We start from the raw sequence: 23,133 nt of genomic DNA, 5'->3' as shown, positions 1-23,133 counted from the left end.
TATGGCTTTGTAATGTCACTGGAAAAATATTTAAGAAAAAAATCCATCTGTACTAAACATGTGCACACTTATAATCTTGGCTCCAATTCCTAAACAATATAGTATAACAACTATCTCCCTAGAATCTACCTTGTACTAGGTGTTACATGTAATGTAGAAATAATTTAAAGTTTATAGAGGATGTTGTAGATTATATGCAAACACTATGTCTGTAGAATAATAGACCTGAACAGCAAGGATTTTGGTATGTTGGGGTGGAGGAGTGGGATCCTGAAATGAATCCAACATGTTTCCAAGGTTCAGCTCAATAGTGGAGAAGAAGAAGCTGTAGCTTCCACTTCACTTCTTCGTTACACACCACTCATTTGTAGTAAGATGTGCTGATTTATACTCACCATTTTCACTGATCTCTAGATCTCTGTCTTCCACCATGGTACTCAGCAATCCAGCTTCCTATCCAAGCCAGTCCTGGATTTCTTCATCTCAAAGAAATGCCTTAATGCCTTATGTACTTATTAAACAATTGATGTAGATGATGACTACTGAGATCCTTCTCTTTATTATTTATGACTTCTTGCATCATATGCCTACAGAATTCTATTTTTGACCAACAGTTTCTTCCTCTTTCCCCAAAAGATGGTTTTATTAGCTCACTCATGCACAACATGTGTCACCAAGCTATGTACTATTTAAGGCTGCTGTCTTTGATTCATGGAAAACATATGTTCCCAAGAAGTTAACAAGAAAGGTACAAGACATAAAAGTGTAGGGTTGGAAACAGATTGTCTATCTATCATGATCTCTGGAAAAATATTTTGCTTCAAGTGACAAATAGCTCTCATTTGAAACTTAGTTTAAATGTGAAGCCAAATATGACTGTATAATGTATTTTATTTGTTCACAAAATGTCACCTTTGGCAGACAAAAGTAGATGCCTTAACCTGGCAGAGCTCTGCAGAGCAAGTTAAGTGGGCACTCTTCAGAGATAAAGCAGAGGTCACATATCTGACTCACAGAACGGGGCTCCAAGGAATTGGCTTCTAAATTGTTTCTGTGGGGGGCTGGAAACTGCAGTGTACATTTAAAGATAGGTCAGTTCCAGACTCCAGGGGTAGACCACAGAAGATGTGCTTGCTTTTTGAGAGTAAAAATGATTTTTTAAAAGGTAGTTTGCTTTGGCAAACTCGGTTGTTATATACAAACCATACACAACTCCATAGAGTTAAAACGGCTCTTCTGTATTTTAGCACAGAGCAAGATTATGTATTTTGTATACCCAGTATAGATCTAGGACTAATTTAGGTTTTTAACTGCTAACATTTTAGGAAAACATATATGGTCTCCATCATCAGCTCAGTTTGAAATCAATGAACTAAATTTAGATTTCCTATGTGAAGATTTACTATTAAGAGAGAACAATCTATTAAAAATTATTTTCACATTATCTTCCTATTATGTGCAATTCATCTAATGGAGTAGTTGATAACTGCCCACATTGCCTAGATATACAATGTAAACATCTATCATAGCCCATCCATAAAATAACTTCCTTTATTGAGTTTATCTGTGGCATACTTATCTCACTCTCTGAGCCATGTTGTTCTTACTGCTGCAACAAGTGACTTAGGACATGGTGAGCCTGGTCTCCCCACTCATGCCCCCCTTATCTGAACAGTTCGCACGTGGGCTTGCCAATAGAGCAAGCAAGCACAAAGGTCTCAAAGTGACAAATGAAATCATTCTCACAACATAAACATAAGTTACTGTGTCAAAGTAGGCTTTGGTAGAAACACTTGCAGGAAAAATGAAACTATTGTTAATGTCTATTACTAGAGCCACATATCAGAGTCCTGAACTCTTCTAAATGCAAGACGAAAAATACCAACAGAACCCCAAATCCTGTCCTAACTTTGATAGAATCCTATGGCTCACTGGAAAAAAATACAGTAACTCAAAAGCTCTGTAAGACTTAGGATGTAAATCAAATTAATCCTGTACCAAGGATTTATTATGCACCTTTTATCACTTTATATTTACTTGGTCAAGGCAGGAATAACAACTATATCTTTTCTAAAGATTGAAATAGTAACTTTAGCATTCTCCTTTTAACACATTTTTCCCACAAAATCCTGTTCTTGCTTAATACAGTGGTACCTGTGTTTAACAATTTGTTCCAAGATTCAGGGGAAAATGGTCACACTCATGTTGCTGTTCATCACTTGATGTGGAGTTCCCAAACAGAAACAAAAACTTGCCAAATGCTTTTGTTTGCAAACTGAATCATTCAGGTACAGAAGCGTTCATGGACTCAGGTATTACTGAATTGGACGTATTTATTTTTATTTGCCTAAGTACAGTATGATCATCACAATAAGATGAAGTTCTTTAAGACAGATTGTGGTGTTCTCGTTCTCCACAGTTCTTTCAGAGTCTTACGTACCGCATACATTCAGTAAGTAGTTATGGTGTTGAATGTGTTTTGAAAGAATTTAGCTAACATAAAACAAGAGATTTTCATAGAAAATAGAATTTAATGTCAATGAAGTTGGATAATAATTTAGTTATAAAATTTGCATATCACCACTCTGATAAGCCTATGAGCAGAGATGAGTAAAATAAGCCTTTTGTTCTAAAAATTTTAATCTGATATGAACTGAACACAAGCCTAGTAAGAACTGCACTGCAAAAACAGATGTGGAAATAAAGCTATTGCAATTAAAACAGCTTTATCTAGAAGCATGTTTGATAAATAGAAAATTGCAGCAAAATAGAATATACAATATGAGAATTTTTTCAACTCAATAAAGAAAACATGGATAATTTAATGATGGAGACTGGACAATTAACTATACAGTTGGAAGAAATGAAATATTCCCAATCTTAGAGTACACAAATACAAATTCCAAAAGTGTAAGGGTTCAAGCATGCTATAAGAAGTAATGCAAAATATAATTTTAATACTCGTTGAGTAGAAACCCTGAAAATTCATGAAGTAATTAAGTAGTAAAGTTGATTGTATTAAAACAAAGCATAACCACAACCAACATTTAATGATAAAATATGGGCTGAAAAGCATTTTTTAACCAAATGAAGAATTCTTATACATAAATAAGAACAGAGAAAAAGTTGAAAAAGTTAAAAAATGAAAAGGTATTATAAACCTGCAATGAATGAAAATGTATAAATGTCAATGAAACAACATATTTTAAATGTTTTAACAATGTAAGTATAAAACTGTCATCTTCGGAAAATTTTATTGACAATGGTAAAAGAAATAATATCCAGAAGTGTGGGTTTTATGCTTGACTTAAAATGATTATTTCTGTGATTACCCGAAGCAGAAGTCATATATTCATTTCACAGAACAGAAATTGAAAGGCAAGAACAAGAAAATAAATGTTAGAAAATTATGTTAAAGTTTAAGAAATACATCTATTAAAATTTTATCGGAAAGAAAGATAAATGAACAAACATACTTGGCATTTGTATAATTATAATTTGTTTTTTAAAAGAAGATACTATGTGTACTTATCTAGTTAAATGATATGTGCTTATCTAAAACTGGTTAAAGGTATGTAAATACAGAATGGTGGTTAAGTTTAACTGTGTCAACTTGATTGCCTTGGGAGCCACGTCAGGAATTAGTAAAGCGTTCTTCTGAGAGTGTCAGAGTTAGTAATGGAGGTATGACCTTGGGTACCATATTGTGTCCCCTGCTCCTTCTTTACTGGGGCTGTTTCCCAGCTCTGCTTCCCTGCCAGCTGCCATGAACTAAGCACCTTTTCCTGACAGCAACTTGCCACAGGATTTTCCTGCTTTGGATCCAGCTGAGTGTGGAGTGAGTCCCCTATAATCATGAGCCAAATTATAACTTTCCTCCTTTTGAGTTGTAGGTGTCACCTGTTGTGTCTCTGCTGAGGAAAGGTGAATAATACATACAATGGAGCTATGTTGTAAAATAAAGTACTGTTTTCACTGACACTAATAGAAGTTCATTAAAAGCATACATTAAATTGTCTTTAAATACTGCATTCTATTATTTTGCATATCCATCTCTCAGAATTTTCTGTGAAAGCACAAAAAAGAGATGGATACCAAACTAACATTGACCATTTCTGAGAGGAAGGGTGAGACGTAGCCGAAGCACTGGAGTGGGAAGGCTAATGTGAGTTTATATAATTAAAACATAGATGCCAATATTTTGGGAAACTCTCACTTACTTTTTCTTTTTTACAAGAACTTCCCCCCAAATATTGAAACTTGGTAACTAAAATCTAGTGTCATATATCCCAAGGGCATCCCCAGGTACCCTTGGGAGATTGGTCCAGGACCCCCAGGGATAGCACAACCCATAGATATGCTAATTCCTTACATAAAATGATGGTGTACCTGCACATAAATGACACAAACTATCTAGAACAAACTATCTAGATTATTTTGTTTAATCACTGATATATTATTCATAATACCTAACACAAGTATTATACAAATAGATGTTATGCTATTTAGGGAAAAATGATAAAATATGTCCATACATGTTCAACACAAACATGATTTTTCTTAATACTTTCAATTCATGGTGGTTGAATCTTTCCAGAACTTATAGATATGTATGGCTCACTGTATGTAATAATAGAAGCCTAATACATAACATAGAAAAAGAAAGTAATGATTACTTAGAGCATTCAGAAAATGTTTGAAATGAAGGTGACATTTATATTATGTTTTAAAGGACAAAAAAATCATTTCCCAAATGACTTATTTCTCAAAACATTTCAGACAGAAAAAAGGTATAAGGACAAAAATGCAAAATACTGAAGAATCAACAAACTCTTAAGAATTACTATACTTAAAATATATTTTTGAAACAAATCTCAAAAAGGTTTTAAGAAACAAAATATGAAGAACCTTTTAGATCATGCAAAATAAATTTTAGTCTAGATGCAGATTATCATTTTTTCTTATAAGGTCAGATAATAAATATTACATTTTCTGTCACAACTACTCAACTCAACTGTTATTGTCACTGCAGCCTAACCATGTATAAATGAATGAGTGTAGATAAATTACAATAAATCTTTTTTTAGTAATAAAAGCCATAAGCCAGCTCACAGAATAGAGTTTTCCAAAATTTGAAGAAATAATAGCTGGGATTTTCTCAAGTTCAATTTAATATAACTGAGAAGGTCTAAGAAAACAACTGAGCTCTAACCAGCATAAATAGAACCGTACCCAGATGCATTAGAAACAAACTTCTTGAAAATCAAATCTGAAGACTAAATTTGAAAGAAACTAGAGGGGAAAAAATGAAGCACACACACAGGAACAGAGATTTAAGTGACTATAGATTTCTAATGAAAAACCAATAGAACAAAAGACAATTGCAAGAACATTTTAAAGTGGTGAAAATAAGGAACTTACAATCTATATGTATGGAAATAGGGAAAAAATAAAGACAATTTTAGCTAGAAGATAACTAAGGGAGTTTGTCATTACTAAACCTACTTTAAAAGAAATAATGAAGGAATTCATTTCTTGGGCAGAAAATAGTAACCAACGATTCTATGGAACACCACAAAGGAAGACAGAGGAACAGAAAAGAAAAACAGTGGGTGGTACAGGCCTACAACTCCAGCTGCCTTGGAGGCTGAGGCAGAAGGATTGCAAATCTGAGTATCATCTAGACAATTTAGAAAGTTACTGTCTCACAGTAAAAAAATTAAAAAGTGAGCAGCACCCTCTCAGTTAAACCCCCAGAACTGCTAAAAAAAGGAACATCACAAAAAGAAACAAAAGGGAAAATGATCTTGGTAAGCTGCTTGCTTTTTAAATTCCTTAAAATATTCATTTCTTTAAAAGAAAAATCATAAAACTGATGATTTTTTCCACTGTAAGTAGATGTAATATACAACCTAACTACATCAGAGATAGTGTAAGCAGAAGCTTTGTGATGTTTTTTACATGAATTGCAAAAATATTAATTCTAAGCACAAAATTTGTTAATATAATCTTTAGATCATTGTTAAAAGCTAATATGTATAATACATTAAAATTAATTCTAAAATAGTCAAATATTACAAAAGAAAGGACAACAAAGTCATAAACTTAATTGTGACTGCATCAATACTTACGTTAAACATAAAAACATATCAGTTAAAAGACACAGCAGCAGACAAAAATATAAGATCCAAATGTATGCTATACCGATCCTCTTGAAATAGAATGGTGCAGATTGATTAAAATTTAGAAGATGGGTGATGATATGCCATGCTAAGAGTAATTCAGAAAAAGGGGGGTCAATGTACAAAGAGCACAAACCACCCTTGAGAACTAAGGAGATCTGGGAAAGAGAGGGACATTGTACATTATTAGAGGACTAAGGTCCCCAAGGAGACGAAAGAATTCTCATTGTCTATGTGCCTAATACCAAAATACCAAAATAATATGAAGTGAAAACTATAAAAAATAGCCGGGGATTTAGCTCAGTGGTTCCACCGCCTGCCTTGCAAGCGAAGGACCAGAGTTCTATCCCCAGCACCCCCCCCCAAAAAAACTATAAAAAATAATGGAGGAATAAACAAATTTACAATTACACCTGGAATATTTAACACTAACTGACAGAACATGCAGACAGGAAGATGGTAAAGATGTAGAAGATCTGAACAAAGCAGTCAACAAATCAGACCCAACTGATTTATGTAACACGATTCCCCCAATTAGGAAAACATACATTTTGTTTCAGGGGCACAAAGAAATCTTCATTAAGATACACTACAACATCAACCATCACACCAGTACTAAAGGAAAGCAGTTTGTCTTTAACCATTAAAAATATTTACCAGTTTTTACTGCTTTCTCTGAATATGTTAGTTATTTTATTCAGGTCATTGTATATTTATTCAGTATTTGCATTTCTCTATCTCATAAAATCCGACAGAGGAATAATACCTATATAATAAAAAAATACTGTGAACTGCTTCAGAGAGACAAGAATGATGGATTATGTGCACTTTTAAGCAACAGGGAGTATTTTGAGGGAGATTCGTGGTAACGTGATAAGCCAGGCAAGGTGGTGCACAACTGTAATCCCAGCTCTTGAGAAGCTGAGGCAGGAGCATCACTGCGCGCTCGAGGTCACCTGGACTACACAGTGAATTCAAGGCCAGCCTTAGCTACATAGTTCAAAATTAACTACCTAACTCAAAAATTTTTTTAAAAAGGTAATGTGTAACTTTTTTCTATCTTAAGCACTCAACATACTTTCCCATCACATTTCATAATCTTCCATTACGATTCTGGTTCAGATTCCTGTTATTTTTATTTTTAATGGCACTTTATATTTTGTTTTATTTGTTTATAAATTTTGTCTTAATTATAATCCCTTTCTGCTAAATATCTTCTTCAGAGATTACATTATTATTATAAAATATTGTGTTTAGACATTAAAGGTAATATGTATCAAGTTTACACAATCCCATGTTTGTAGCATTTCACACATAGTTATCCTTCCATTTTCACCCTTTGTGTACACTTTATAGTTGCTAATATCATACAGTTATTTTTTCAACCCATTTGTTTTGTTTGTTTGTTTGTTGTACCGGGGACTGAACTCTGGTCTTTGCGCTTGCAAGGCAGGCCACCGAACCACTGAGCTAAATCCCCGGCCCTATTTGAAGATTATTTATATTTCAACAGGTTAGTACTGATTTATATAATTAACATTTTTGGTTTTTTCCTAACTCTTTTTGATGCCCCTTATTTATATTATTTTCCTTTGGTCGTCCTTCTCATGTTGTTTTTTGTTTGTTTGTTTGTTTGTTTGTTCATTTTCTGTTGGATACCAGAGATTGAAATCTGGACCATGAACTTGCAAGTCAGGCAGCAGCACCACTGAGTTAAATCGCCAGCTCCTTCTTATTATGTTGATCCCTGCACCCTAATATTGATCATGTTTATATCAAAATTGCCTTTTTTTCTTTTATATTTTGTCAATTCTGCTATTAATTTGTTATTTTGAAACTAATAAAGACATTTGAATCCATTTTAATTACAAACACAAAGTGTTATATAACCATCAGCATATATTTCTCTCTCCACACCTCTAGATTTTCTCCTGTATTTTAAGATCATTTGGAATTTTAGATATATTTTTATTCATAGCTTAATATTAACAAAACCACAAGATTATAATATTCATTAAATTTTTCCTATTATGAATATGTAGGATAAGAGAGTCTAATACTTAATTGAATATTTTCCATAGAAATTTTGAAATAATTGTATTTTTTTGAATAAAGAGGACAAAGGTGAATTTCTGTGGGATCTTGGATGACTGAACCAAACAAAACTCGACCTGAACACTCTTCTACTTTGTTCCGTCTCTTCACTTCTGGCTTTCAATTTGGCTCTCAGTCAATGATACAGAAATGAAACAGTTTGCATATTTAATAGTATTTTTCACTATTTATTTAACAAGGAAAGTAAGACACATGTTGAATGTATAGAAATTCAGCATAGTGACAAGTTAAAAAAAATCTAAAAATTGAACATGACTTCACAAAATGCCCAATTAAGTAGAGCAGAAAATAAATGCATTGTCAAAAGAATAAAGTAAGAGCTGTGGTGATCAAGATACTGAATGAAAAGAAAAGAAGCCACACCAAAGAGTGTTATCTTGGGCCAGGGATTTAGCTCAGTGGTTCTCCCGCCTGCCTTGCAAGCATGATGTCCTGAGTTCAATGCCCAGTATCAAACGAACAAACAAACAAGCAAAGAGTGTTAACTTGCCTGACATTGGGGATATAAAATCCCCATGGACATGGATATAAAATCCAGAGAAGCAGAAGCCATGCTTGCTACACTAGCAAAAGCCATGTTAGATGGTGTTAGCCTATAATCCTAGTATTCTGGGAGGCTGAGCCAGGGGGATCACAAATTCAAACCAAGGCTTGGAAATTTAGTGATTTAATGCAACACTCTCACAAAATATAAAATATGTTGAGGAGACCCTCTGTTCAATCCAGTCCATGTGTGTGTGTGTGTGTGTGAGAGAGAGAGAGAGAGAGAGAGAGAGAGAGAGAGAGAGAGAGAGAGATCTATGAAGACAATATAATCACAAAATACTTATGGTGTTATGGAAAATGGAAAGTTGTAAGAACTCAGTACTGAGAAGGATCTTAAATATAAAAAGCCTCAAAACAACTTGCTAAAACTTTAGACTTTATGCAAGGGATGGTGATACACACTTGTAATCCCAACTAGTTGGGAGGCTAGGCAAGAGGATGGCAAGTTCAAGGCCAGCCTGGACCACTTAGTGAGATCCTATCTCAAAACAACAACAACAACAACAACAACAACAACAACAACAAAAAACAAACAAAAGAGGCCTGGGGTTTAGCTCCTTACTTCTCCTGTTTAATCCCCAGAATAGAGGGAAAAAAATTCAAAACACTCTAGACCATATTTTAAGGGCAATATTATTAATTCTAAATTGGACATAATTCAGAGCTTTAACATGTCATTATGCTAAATAGTTATATATATATACTGACAAAAAAGAACAAGTTCAAGTCATTTGTCAATGATCCTAAGGAAAACTAATATGCAATCCAAAGAAACAGAAATATCAGCTAGTCTTCAAAGAACAAAGGAAATCAGACCACTTGAATGAAGAAGGAGTTCTTTGCTTTGTTTCCAAAGCTCTCAAATTTATATCAATTTACTGTAATTATGCATCATAATGAGGATAATCATTTATTATTCTGGTATAAAAATATGTCATAAAATATTTTCTTGAATTAATTCATTTATAAAGCTATTTATAAGAAAATAAGTTTTTATTTGCAAGCTTTTTTCCTTTTTCTTAATTGACAAAGAATCTTGAGTATAGTTCCAGTTTAGAAAAAGTAAATACAACTATTATTTAGTTCCTTTCCCCAGTGGAAAACATAAAATTACATCTTTAATTTTGAAATAGAACTAAACTTTAATAAATATTTAATGGTTACATGATAATATTCATATTAAATTGTAGCTCAATATAGAATTTGAGTTCTTTTTTGAACACTAGATTACTATGTTCCCATGCAGCTACTTGAAAAAGAAAATCTCACCCATAAAAGGAGTTTGAAAACAGAGATGTAAGTTTTTATTGTCTTATTATGAATCTGTTCTTAAAATAGAGATAGTCAGGATATACAAAGCAATTACTACGATAATGAGGTGTTTGTGTGCGACCCAGTTCCATAATAATTATCCTGAACATTGCAATGTCATTGCCTCGACTTCCACACATATGACCCTGGAGGATTATTTTTTAGTTGCTTTGTCTAAAGATGATTCCAATTTTTACTTCATTTATACTTATGTTATTAGTATGTGTAAACATGCAATGCATTAACATTTCATTGTAAAATAAGCATGTTTTTCAGGGTAACCATTGCTAGATAATATCTAAAATAATCAAGACCACAACCAGTGTATCCTTTCTCTCTATTGGAACATTAATGATCAGAACAAATGCAGGCACTTGGTCCATTCTTGCCAAATATTTGCTAAACGTAAATGTAAAGTAGCTTTATAAAGTTTGGCATGCACTCAATTCATATCATTCATGTAGTTATTTTCTACAAAATAACAGAAGACACTGAGTTAATATATCCTGAACCACTGACCCTAAAGAAAATGCAGGGTAAAATTCCTGTGAGTTTCTGGTCACATTTTCAACAGGTCATCAATACAGACTTTATTTTATTCCTGTTTCTGTGAATAGGGCTGGTATTTAGTATGTCTTTCATTCTTCAGCATTGCATTCATGGCAAAGAACCCGATAACTCAACTTGAATGAGTTTTACCTTACATGCTCATTTTTCTCCATAAGGAAAATAAGAACTTTTTTGCACTTGGAAACAGTAGGCAGCATTTCAGTTCTACACCTTAAATGGAGGTCATTTTAAGCCGCAAAACCACCAATAAAAGGCATAAAAACACAGCACCTTGAGAACTGCAAAATAACTGCTGAAACAATGTTTAATAGGTTGAAATAAAAGGAGTTATATACCATACTCATAGAATGGAAGAGTTAATGTAAAAATTTCAGTTCTTCTGAAATTTATCTACAGAATAAATGCGACCTAAATCCACATTCTAGAAAGATTTCTCTCTATCATTTGATATGTCTATTATGCACAAATGCAAAGGACATAACCATGTTAGAGAACCTTGGAAAATACCAAATTAAATTTTTAAAAACTTGATTGGTTCACACATTCATATTTCCCAATTTCAGAATTTCCACAAAACTACAATAACATAGATTGTGGTAATTGTGAAAGGACATATAGATCAATGAAATAGGCTCATTCATTCATGATCAATTGAGTTTTGGCAAAGATGCCTAGATAAATCAATTAGGAAAACAATGTCATTTATTTCATAAATGTGATTAATAGTGGGAGAAATTGACAGGATTATTTAAAATGTAAACCATTTGGAAAATTAACCTTAATTGTGATTAATGAAGAGATAATAATACATAATCAATTTTCAGGTATGCCTCGTGAGAACTGGAAAAATGCATTTCTTCTCACAGTGTGGCACATAGAGTCCACTGGGATTCTGAAAGCCCTGTCCGGGGCCTCTTCATTCCACATTAGTCACAGCTTCTATAGTTAGTAAACCCTTCTTACTTTTAACAAACCCAAGAGTCTCAGGTTTACTAGTCTTGAAGTTGAAATTTCCTATAGCTTGAAAGCACAAATTATGAAGCATCCAACATTTTAAATCGTGGCTAAATTAAATAGGACATATATATATATATATATATATACACACACACACACACGCAAACACACACACACATGCCATGTATGTGTATGTGTGTGCATAGTTTTTTTTGTTTTGTTTTGTTTTTTGGTACTGGGGATTGAACTCAGGTCCTTGTACTTCAGAGGCAGGTGGTGGTACCACTAAGCTAAATCCCAGACTAGTTAAATATATTTTTTGATAGCAGGTACACATATTGGATTTACTTCTGCTTTATGACCATTAATATTTGTTATTTTTGTAAAACTCTTTCAAAAGTATATATAAAACTTAGAATGAGTAATTTTGGTAGCTTTGTGTGTGTCCAAATTATAGGTTCTCAAAGTTAAAATTATGACTTTCAAATTTAGTGAAACAGTAGTTACTGAGTAACTCTAAATATCCACACAGATAATTGTTGATAGTGACATCAAAATAAAAATTTTTAACTGAAGAAAGTTGTGTGAATTAACGGCATCTTCTTGTAACATGTTACTGTAGCACAGCTTTGTGAAATAGTGATAATGCCTCAACTGAAAGATATTTTTAAAAGGAGAGTCTATTTTGTTCATATAGTGTCTTAATAACAATGTCTACTACTGAAAGCATTGAATAAGTGAAAAGTCATTGAATAAACATATGTATTAAGAAAAATTTCCTAGCATTTCTCTTTACTATTGCAGAAATATTTCTCCTAAACCACAATAAAGAGATAAAATTGTCTTTGTATTCAATTCCCTTTATTATTTAATCCATAAGCAATTTACAAACAATGGCTGGTTCAGATGAAGTACATCAGGATGTCATCCTAAGAGTTACTAGCAAAATATTAAGTCCAAGTAAGTGAAAAATATCTGGTAAGGAATAAATATTTCAAAAAAATCTCAATTGCTTCTCTCTCTCTCCCTCCCCCTCACCTTTTTCCATTACTGGGAATTGAACTTAGGACCTTGTGCTTGCCAGACAGGCACTGTGCCACTGAGCTACATCCCAGGCTAGATAGTTTTTATCAGAACAGTTGTTTTTATGACCCTGGTTTTGATGTTTATTGCTTTGGGTATCTCTCATGGAAATGTGTTCTCAGAGCATATGCAGATATTTTGAAATGAACTGATAATAAGAATTAAATAAGAGAAACGAAATTAGATAACATCAACCAATGAGGAACAAAAAGATCTGGATTATATGAAAATCTCAGCTCCACATGAAAAGATTATAAAAAGTAGAAAGGACCACTCAACTTTATTTTCAGAGGAGTCACAAATAAAAACATGTAGAAAACATGACCAAAAGACCAAAGAGAAAAGAAAAGAGTGTGTGCAAAATAAAAAAGTAAGTGTGTATGTGTGTGTGTGTGTGGGGTGTGGGTGTGGATGTATGTGTGTGGGTGGGTGTGGATGTGTGTGGGTGTGGGTGTGCTGAGGGAATCAGACCTAGAGCCTCAGGCATGCTACACAAGCTGTCTGCCACTGAGCTACATCTCAGCATGGAAGTGGGAATTCAGATTATACAACTCAACCATGCATCAAGTGGAGTAAACTAAAAAACACTTTTATACAAATTACCTACCTGGAGAGAGATTTCTTTGTGATGTAAAATGAAAAATAACATCAATATAATCAAAATATTACTTTGTCCTCTACTCCAATTTAACCAGACCTTTCATATGTTCTTCAATGAAGAACAAAGTAGACAAACAATAATATCGTGGCAAAATTAAATTGCTGTAGTGATCTCAGACTTCTTCAGCTCTAGCTGCATCTCACAAAATTTAGGCTATATTTTCATTATTATTCAATTTAAAATATTCCCTGATTTTTCATTTCCCCTTCAATGTACCAATTACTTAGAAGTATATAGATTAATTTTCAATGACATGGACTTTTTCCTATCCTATGTTCATATGCTGTATGCAATTTTAATCCTTTTTGATTTATTGAAACAATTTTTATAGTGTTTGGGTTGAGTGTGTGTGTGTGTATGTGTGTGTGTGTGTGTGTGTGTGTGTCAATTCATTAACAAGTCCAAGGAACCAGGAAGACATTTACAGTAAAATTAGCTGTCAAGATATCAATGCTTAAAAAGCAAATTGGAAGATGGTAGGACAAAACAACAGTTAGAGGGTCTATGGGAATTCTTCATTTGTCCAGGGGAAAACAAAGAATAATAAATGTAATACCAAGTACTGGGCTCGTCGCCATATTTTGCCTATTTTGAAGTTCTATTTTGTCATCTTGGTTTATCTCTTCCAAGGCAAGTCTGTAATACTGAGCTATACCCAATAGTGCTTAAGAAACAATACTGTTAAAATATGACAGCCATGCCTCTGGAGACATCTGATTTCATTTTTTATTCCTTTTCTGAATATTGGTATTTTTAATTTTGTATCTTTATTATCTATTGAGATGGGTTGATAGTATAAGGTAATACTGTTACATTAAGGGAATTCATAAACAATATATGTGTATATATATATATATATATATATATGTATCATTCAGGCTCATTTTAAATATTTTGTAAATTTCTTTTTTAACATGGATTATAAATATTTTATTTTATTTTTTGTTTTAACTGATAATTTTATATATTATTGGGTAAATGTAATGTTTTGATATATGTTTACAATATGGAATGACCAAATCAAGCTAATTAATAATCCATTACCTTGTATACTCTTTTCCTATGGTGAAACCATTTAAGATACATTGTTTTTATGACTTAAAAAATACAATGCATTACAGCATTATCATAGTGAGTATTCTGGGCAATTATCACAGTAATTTCTAGAATTGGTCCCACCAACTAATGAATGGGTTATTTTCAATTTTCAGAGAAAAATTCAGTTACTAGCCATTTAACTCACCTTTGGCCTGTCCCTTTAACAGTTCTCCAAGTGACTTGGCAAAAAATATAGGAGGAAAACATATTCTCAGATGACTCTAAGCCAGAATGAATCCTTAAAATCTAAGTTAAAAATTAACCACCAAGGGTTAATGATTTGTCCTCATCTATAAAAGCACAGAATGAATAACATCTCCAGTGTAACACAGCCAGGACTTGAAGTACTGCCTGGCTCCATAGCTCAGTTCCCTCTCCTCCACCCATGTCACGCTATACTTTATGGAAGACAGGAAGCAGAAACATAAATGATCTAAGAAGGAAATATTATCCTTGGAATACAGAATCTTTCTTCTCATTGAAAACAATAAAAGGAAAATGATACAAAGTAATATTATGTTGGCGAGGGGCAAGAAAAGAAAACATACATCCTTGGGTGTGGATGTTGATATTCTCAGCACAGTGGAAAGCACGCTTGCACTGAGAACAAGCCAGCATGCAGGAACTGTGTTGGAGACCTTACATCCTCTGGGCCACAAACAGCCTGTATTTCTATATTAGTTGTAATATTTAAACAACATCCATGTGATAAATTTAACTTCACATGATTTTCATATTATCAGTCTGTTCTTCTGTTTTACCTAATATTGTTTCTACCTACTTTCCTGCATAATGAAAAGAGACCTTGAATTCCTCCTTAAGGTAAAATAGCTATTTTTTCCATTCAATAATTCAAGCCAAGGTGTCATAGCTCTATGATGTCGTATAAAATATCGGGTCTTCAGTGATAGCTGAACAGTTCAGAACTGATAAGATAGAGAGTATACTGATATAAGATGACAAGGACAGTTTGATTCAGGGCTTAATGTTCTCAGAAGGATAAAGTAATGAAACATATGGTGAAAAAGTTAATAATTCTTGAGATTTTTTTCTCTCATGCTTTTTCAAGAGCACATTTACATTATTCTGTTAACATGAAATTATACACTGTATGATATATGATATATATTTGAATAAAACAATAATATCACATTGTCAATTACCTCATTAGGATCTTATGTACTATTATAGTTTTTGACACCAGAGAAACTATTCTGTATTTACACATGTGCGATTATTTATTTCATTTAGGAGTATAATTGACAATGTGAAATAGGAAGACAAGGGCTTAAGCTGTAGGGAAAGTGGGAAGGGTAGGAGAAAGGTAATAAGGGAAAAGAAAAAATATGAGAAAAATGAAAAAAATGGAAATAAAGTGTTTGTATATAGAGAGGGAAGGAGGGGGTGAAGGGAGGGCAGGGATAAGGGGAAAAATGAGAACCAAGACCTGTCATGTAAATGTACAAGATCCCAATAATGAATGTAACTGTACTGTATACCTAGAATGTACCAATAAACTCAATTAAAAAACCAATAATATCACATATTTTAAAGATTGAATATATGTTTGAAATAAATACTTGTAAGATAATTGGATAAAGACATTGTATTTCATTTTACCAGGATAAAAATATCTGAATCCATGACTTGTTACTGCTTAACCTGTATTTTATTGGTATTTGCCAGTCATTCTGTTCAAATGAACATATGAAGTATTCTCTGAAAATACATGAGATAAAATTCGTGGCATAATGCTAAATATAAAGACCCTTTCAGTTTTTGCTCTCCTCCTGGCCCAAACCACTCCACTTTAAAAGAGAAAGACATCTCTAGATGACATATTTATTTTCTTTATTATATCAGGTCTTAACCCAACATTAATATCAATGAATAAAATCAATTTTAAAACTTGCCCCAAATGTCACATTATTCAAATAGACCATGTTGTCACAGATTGTACTGTCTATTAAAGCAATAAACTGAAACACAAATGCCCCGTGCTGACATTTCATTGCATAGCATCTTCACTAATAAGATTCTGGCTCCAGTTCTAGTTGTAATGCACTTGTGAAATGCTAGAAATGAAATATAAATCGGATGTTATAAAGTGGCTCCAAGCCTATGACAATTCAAGGGCCTGCACAGAAAGAAGCACTAGAAAGAAACAAGCAGAAAAGTTTTACTTCTATTTCTCTCCCTCAAAGATAGTAAGTTTTATTTTTACTTTATTAAAGCAAATTGCTTTTTAGAAGGAAGACCCTGACTATAAAAGCAGTCTTAATAGACTCTTTTAATTGCACACCTACCTTATACTGTTTTCACTACAACAAATGCCACAAGAAAATGCACGCACATTGGACAGAAGATGCACCGTTTTATCCTGTAGTTATGTAATTTTTGATTATATACTGTCTTTGATTTTTATAATAGTATTTAATGGCTTACAGACATGTCTTACTTAATCATTATTGTTTTATTTCCACCTATGAACTAGCAATAATTGCTTCCTTATGCTCTACCAGAGATATAATAAAAGGAAGTATATTTTTGCTTCTATGCCTTTTACCATACTTTACTAGCAAGTGAATTTTCTATCTCAATAAAATATTTCTCTATTTTTAAAGTTCTGAATCATTTTTCAAAAGCTATATACATTTTACAGCGACCTGTTAAGAATATTGACAATTATTTTCTCAATACATTCATTCATGTTAAATTTTGCCCATTTTTACTTATTTTCCATTCTGTTTACTAATTATTTTAAATTGGCCATTTTATACTTGCATTAAGTTGCATTAAAGTTTCCTTTTGCTTGTCTGTTTACTCAGAAAATAGTAAGTCAAATAGTTCTAGAAAGACACAAAACCTTGAACTGGCAATGCCATAATAGAAAAGTTTGGGGGTTGCTCTCCCAGGAAAGCATTAGTCTTACATGAATTTGAGCTTGTGAAGTTCCAAAGTTTCTTTCTACACTTTAATTTTATACCAAACAATATCAGGCATTAATATTCACTGATCGAAAACCATGAGACATAGTTTTGCGATTAAATAATATTGTTTCATTGATAAATCAAGTGAAATACAAATGTCCCTTGTTGGCAGTTCATTGCATAGCATCTTCACTAATAAGATTCTGAATAGCCAAGTTGTATTTTTCAAAGTACATAGGATAAGGTTTCTGAGAAACACTGGAGAGTTTATTACATCTCTATTTCTGAGAGATTTTTATTAATTTTGAATAATGAAGTCTTTCAAAGGGTAAAAGTTAAATATCAACTCCCTTTAATTGTCCAAGTCTTTATTAAAACAACAAAAGAAGGGTTTTTAAAAAAATGTGTACATAAAGCATTTTATTATCCAATAAAAATATACCATGAACTAATGTCTTTTAAATGTGAAAACAGTGAAGTTTTCCTGATTTCCCGCACATCATTTTTTTCACTGTTTTTGTAGCAGACCCCTCTGCCCAGTACTAGCAGGCTAAAGTGGCACAATCTTCTTGCCCCTCCGTAATTGGGCTGTGCTACACTGGAAGTAGCAGAGCTTGGCTGAGTTCCCTCCCAGCCAAGGGCAACTGACTCCAACTAAATTCTCCCCCTCTGAATTAACCATTTGTTCTCTTCCACAAAGATAGGCTGTGCCCTCATTCTGCAGTCCTGCCCGTTGACACTTGGTATCAGCAGGTGTCCCGTGGCCTGCCCAGCTTCCGCTTCCCACACTTGTAATGAATAAACCCTGGATGTCCTGGGAGTCCTCTGTCTTCACTGCCCAGAGCAGCTTGGATCAGTCCAAGACTCAGTGTCTCTCAAGTCTCTGTGTGTGTTTTTCTAAGTTCCCACTTCCTATTTTGCTGATGTCCCACTGGCTGGCAGGAGGCTGGGACCACTGTAGGGGTCTCTGGCAACTCCCATTACCCTTTCCCTATAGTTACAGTTAGTTACAATTAAATATTATCTCTCTTAATAAACTATTTAAAGCCATCAGAAATCAATTCTACATCCTTCTCATTTAGATGAGTAACATGTACTCTACAGAAAAAATATCCTCATTAGATGAAAATATATATTCTGTTCTTGGAGAACAAGATCCACTCACTATACCCGTGAGTAACCAACACCAGTAATCACTATTTAAAAATTCTTATTACAGTGTAGAAATTTACTGGGGAGTCTGACTTCTAAACATTTTTGAGCTTTCAATTGCTTTGAAATATATAACATAACAAATGGAAAGACAAGCTTATTGGATTTTAAATAATTTTCTAATTTTCTTAAAGGTTATGTTAGCAAAATCAGAAAACAACAAAAAATAAAATAGCATAATAAATTGATGGAGACATAACTTACCTTCATTAGTTACTTGTCTATACTTTCCCATCAATAATAGGTCATAAATTTCTTTCTGTATCATTTTAAGCAGATAATTTAACCTGTTAAATACTTTAAATGTCTAAAGATAAGATATTCTTTTTTTTTTTTTTTTTTTTTTTTTGGTACCAGAGATTGAACTCAGGTCCTTGCACTTGCAAGGCAGGCCACCGAACTGCTGAGCTAAATCCCCGGCCCTAAATATACAATATTCTGATGGTTATTTTAGTTAAGTGTTATCATAGAAAAATCAACACAATATTAGAGAATTCATACAATGTACAATCATCATTAACTCCTATTTGTGTGACTACTGTAAAAGCTGAATTTTGCAGTATTAAGAATTAATGTTTTAAGACATAAAATTAAACATGGAGGTTTGAGTCACTAAATATAAGTGATTTTAAGCAGAGAACATCTGAATTCAAGAGAGGAGAACTGGCTGGTTCCATTCTTTGTGCTAATGAAACCAAGCAATAATATAAGGATGAAAAAGACTGTTATATAATAAATATTCTATAAAAAAATAGTTTTGAATCAAGAATGTAATGGTAGTTACCAAAAGCTAGGGATAGAAGAAAAACAGGAATTAATTGAGAAAATTAATTTATTACAGTGCATTTTTTATTTTCTTGAAAGTATTCAGGAAATATTTCCTTTCTAATATGATCTGTATATGCAAAATTCATAATCTAAAAGAAAGGATAAACAAATTCTATATTATAAAATGATGACAGAAAAGAGAATACAGAGGATACAATCTTTGTTTTGTTTTATTTGGATTTATTTAAATGCACACACACACACACACACACACACACACATATCATTTCACTCCAGAAACTACTGATTCAAGGTTAGGCTTTAGTTGGCACACAGCCATATTTTAGTATTATATTTCTTTCCTTTCAATGGACAATAAATAGGTTAGAACTAGGCATATGTTATATTCTGAAAGTGCAGAGCAAAGCAGCAGCTTAAGAATCATAAGAAAAATAATTTTAAAGGTAATACTGTAAAATGATGGAAGTAAATTTCATTCAGGGTTGTACAAAGTACAATTTTCTCTCTCTCTCTCTCTCTCTCTCTCTCATATTGCTATGTCTGGATGACCTCTGATAAAGATCAGATTTGAAAATAATTGAATGATTGATGGAATTGGCTTTGTAAATTAAACTACTTATGTTATAGCTAACTCTTGTCTACTCTGAGCTGTATAATAATGAATATTTTCACAAATGTGAGAACATTCATCATTCAAAACAGTATGCCATCTTCAGTGTATAGTATTTACCATGATTTATACTATAAAATATTGTAATCTATATTTACTGATGTTCTAAATTCACAAGATCTAAAATTGAATTTAGCCTTCTTCAAGAATATATAAAAAATTATAGATAGAGAAATCATGGCACATTAGGAAAAGTAAAATATACCTTATTGGCATCAATGTTACCGGACCTGTCTTGAAGGATAATTTATTCATAATAGTAAGTCCTGTTATTTTCATCCTAAATTATTTTGAAATGACCTAAATTATTTTGAAATGTCACATATGAAGTCAAATTTGTATAAAATAATTCACTTCTTTCTAAATACTCTGTACTCATTTTTTGAAGTGAAAATCCTTGGAATAGAACTGGAGACAACAAAAACAAAGAAATAATAAATGGATAAGAAAAATATAATGACAAAACTGAAAGAAGCAAAATATTGTTTTCTGAACTCCTGGAAGCCAAGGGACCCAGCTGTGCTGCTGCTGAAATTTATCTCTATGCTAATATTCAGAAATGTACCAAAATATCAAGTGGAGAAATCCAAACAAGAGGTGATTGCATAAATGAATCATCTGCCTGAGCAACTGTATTTTATTTCATTTTTTAAAAACCTGGATATCATCATATACTAAACACACACATTCTAATTAAAATTTTCAGTTTGTATTCTTAAATAGTGAGCATTATGTGACACACTTAAAAAAACTTTTTATTTTTCAGGTGTGCAAATATACAGATTTGTAGAGACAAAATTATCCTCAACTAGAATCTGAAGAAATTAATATGTTTTTATGTTAGATGTTCTTTCATGAAAGTTCATTGGTTTGATTACCACAATTTCTAAACTAAGGAGAATAACACTGCTATTTGATTCTCACATGGAACTTATGTTTAGCTCCCTAAATGACCAGTTTAATTAATAATAGAATGTTTTTTAATCTGCTTTCACAGTTATCTTATCAATATATTATTTTCTTTAGCAAGTAAGTGCCCTGGAGTCTATTTTCTTTCCCATTTGTCCAGCACAAGTAGTTCTCTTTTCTAGCCAATTAGATGAGAAACTAGTCCAAAACTACTTTAATATGAGTCTATATAAATTTCATTAAATGCAGAATACCCAACATGATCCAAAGTTCGTTCAAAAATGCTTCCAGCATCTTTGAAAATGCCTGAGGTTACTAATTCATGACTAGATTCTCGGTAATGAATTGTTAGCACCACCAGAATTTAGGAGTCCTGCAACTCTGAAGAATCGTTTGTCCATGTGCCTATCAGATCTCCCTGCTGGTGTTTGTGCCAATCACCTCCCTTTGCTACCCAGATTTATTTTTCACTCAGCTCTCTGTCCCAGAAGGCCCATGTATATAGATTACATCAAACAGTACCCCACTATTCAGTGCCCTTTTTCTTCAGCCAATGAGGAATTTCAGCTGGAAATTCAACAAAAAGAGAAACATTCAGTTTTTTGTCCTCTAGTTCACTCCCTGTGAGGCTGCCTTGGGTTAACTGTAGCTCTTGATTTCCTTCAAGATGTGTAGCTATGCAGAACTCTCTTCCCTCTCTCCTCCTCCCATTTAGCTGAGAGCCAGAGGCAGGTGGGCTGCTCCTTGCTCTGGGCTCCCAAGTTTGCTTTGTGGTTTCCTCACTAATAATTTAAAAACAAATTTTCTTTGATCAACTCTTATTTTTTCCTTAGTAAGCCTAACTTATACAATATTTTCACCTTGATCTTCCTAAAATAAAATTCGTTAATTCCCCCACATATTTTCTTTCCATGTGTCTGTTGATAAAAACAATACTATTTCTCTAATCATGTTATTATGTTGCTTCATAATAAACCAATAATATTATTCATTTCCTTAGAGCATTTTAATTAACAAATCTATTTCATGTACCTAATCTCATTTAATTTCACAGCAGTCCATGGTAGGCATCATTAATTCAACTGCACACATGGAGAGACTTGCTTTGCAACACCTTGACCCCAGTCAGCCAGAACATCTGAGCACTGGTACATTTGGTCTCAGCTACTAACAGGTAAATGCTTTGCATTCCTATCTTCATCCTGAATTGCTTATTTACTTCTTTTGCATCAGTAGTACCTCTCATGTCCTGTGTTTATCTTCTATCTGCCATTATTTATACCCGTAAGGCTTGTCACGCGGAGCCCTGAATATATTCCCCACCGTCTGATCCAGCACTCCTCCGGCATGCCAGCCCCATCCATAGTACAAAACCTTTCTTGGAGTTCTCACGTTGCAATTCAGTTTTCCCTTTCACCTCACTCACATTTCCGCCTGTGCTGGAGAAAAAGTCTCCCTTTGCTATAAACTGATAGAATGTTCCTCACTTTAAAAAACCCAGTTCATTTTATAGAAAAACCACAACTTCTTTATCCAGTTTCCAACGGATGGGCAAATAGTTTGTTTCCAAGATTTAGCTATTACAAACTGTGCCGCTATAAACATGGCTGCGCATACTTCTCTGTGATATGATTCTTTTAGTTCTCTTGGAAAGATACCCAACAGAGGGATGGCTGGGTCAAATGGCACCTCCAGTCCAAGCTCTTTGAGGTATCTCCATATTGATTTCCATAGTGGTTGCACTAGTCTGCACTCCCACCAACAATGGAGGAGGGTTCCTTTCTCCCCACAACCCCGCCAACATTTGTTATTGTGTGATTTCTTGATAGCAGCCATTCTTTGTGGGGTGAGGTGGAATCTCAGTGTTGTTTTCATCTGCATCTCTCGAATGACCAGTGATGTGGAACATTTTTTCATATATTTTCTTGCTGCTTTTACTTCTTTGTATGAGAAATGTCTGTTCATTTCGGATGCCCATTTTTGGATCGGGTCTTTATATTTGGGGGGACTGATTGTTTTGAGTTCTTTATATATCCTTGATAATAGTCCTTTGTCTGAGGTACAGCTGGTAAAAATTTTTTCCCACATTGTAGATTGTCT

The 23,133-nt window shown here is 33.3% G+C and overlaps 1 protein-coding gene across 3 annotated transcripts in view; it reads right to left on the bottom strand.

Moving 5' to 3' along the window:
- Nucleotides 1-23,133, bottom strand: part of Gpc5 (glypican 5) — a 1,306,099-nt gene that overhangs the window by 534,720 nt on the left and 748,246 nt on the right. The gene's annotated exons all lie outside the window — the stretch shown is intronic.

Source organism: Fukomys damarensis, unplaced genomic scaffold (assembly GCF_012274545.1).
Source record: "Fukomys damarensis isolate Sample0158 unplaced genomic scaffold, DMR_v1.0_HiC HiC_scaffold_6, whole genome shotgun sequence".
NCBI lineage: Eukaryota > Metazoa > Chordata > Mammalia > Rodentia > Bathyergidae > Fukomys > Fukomys damarensis.
This window is presented reverse-complemented; position numbering and strand designations above follow the sequence as displayed.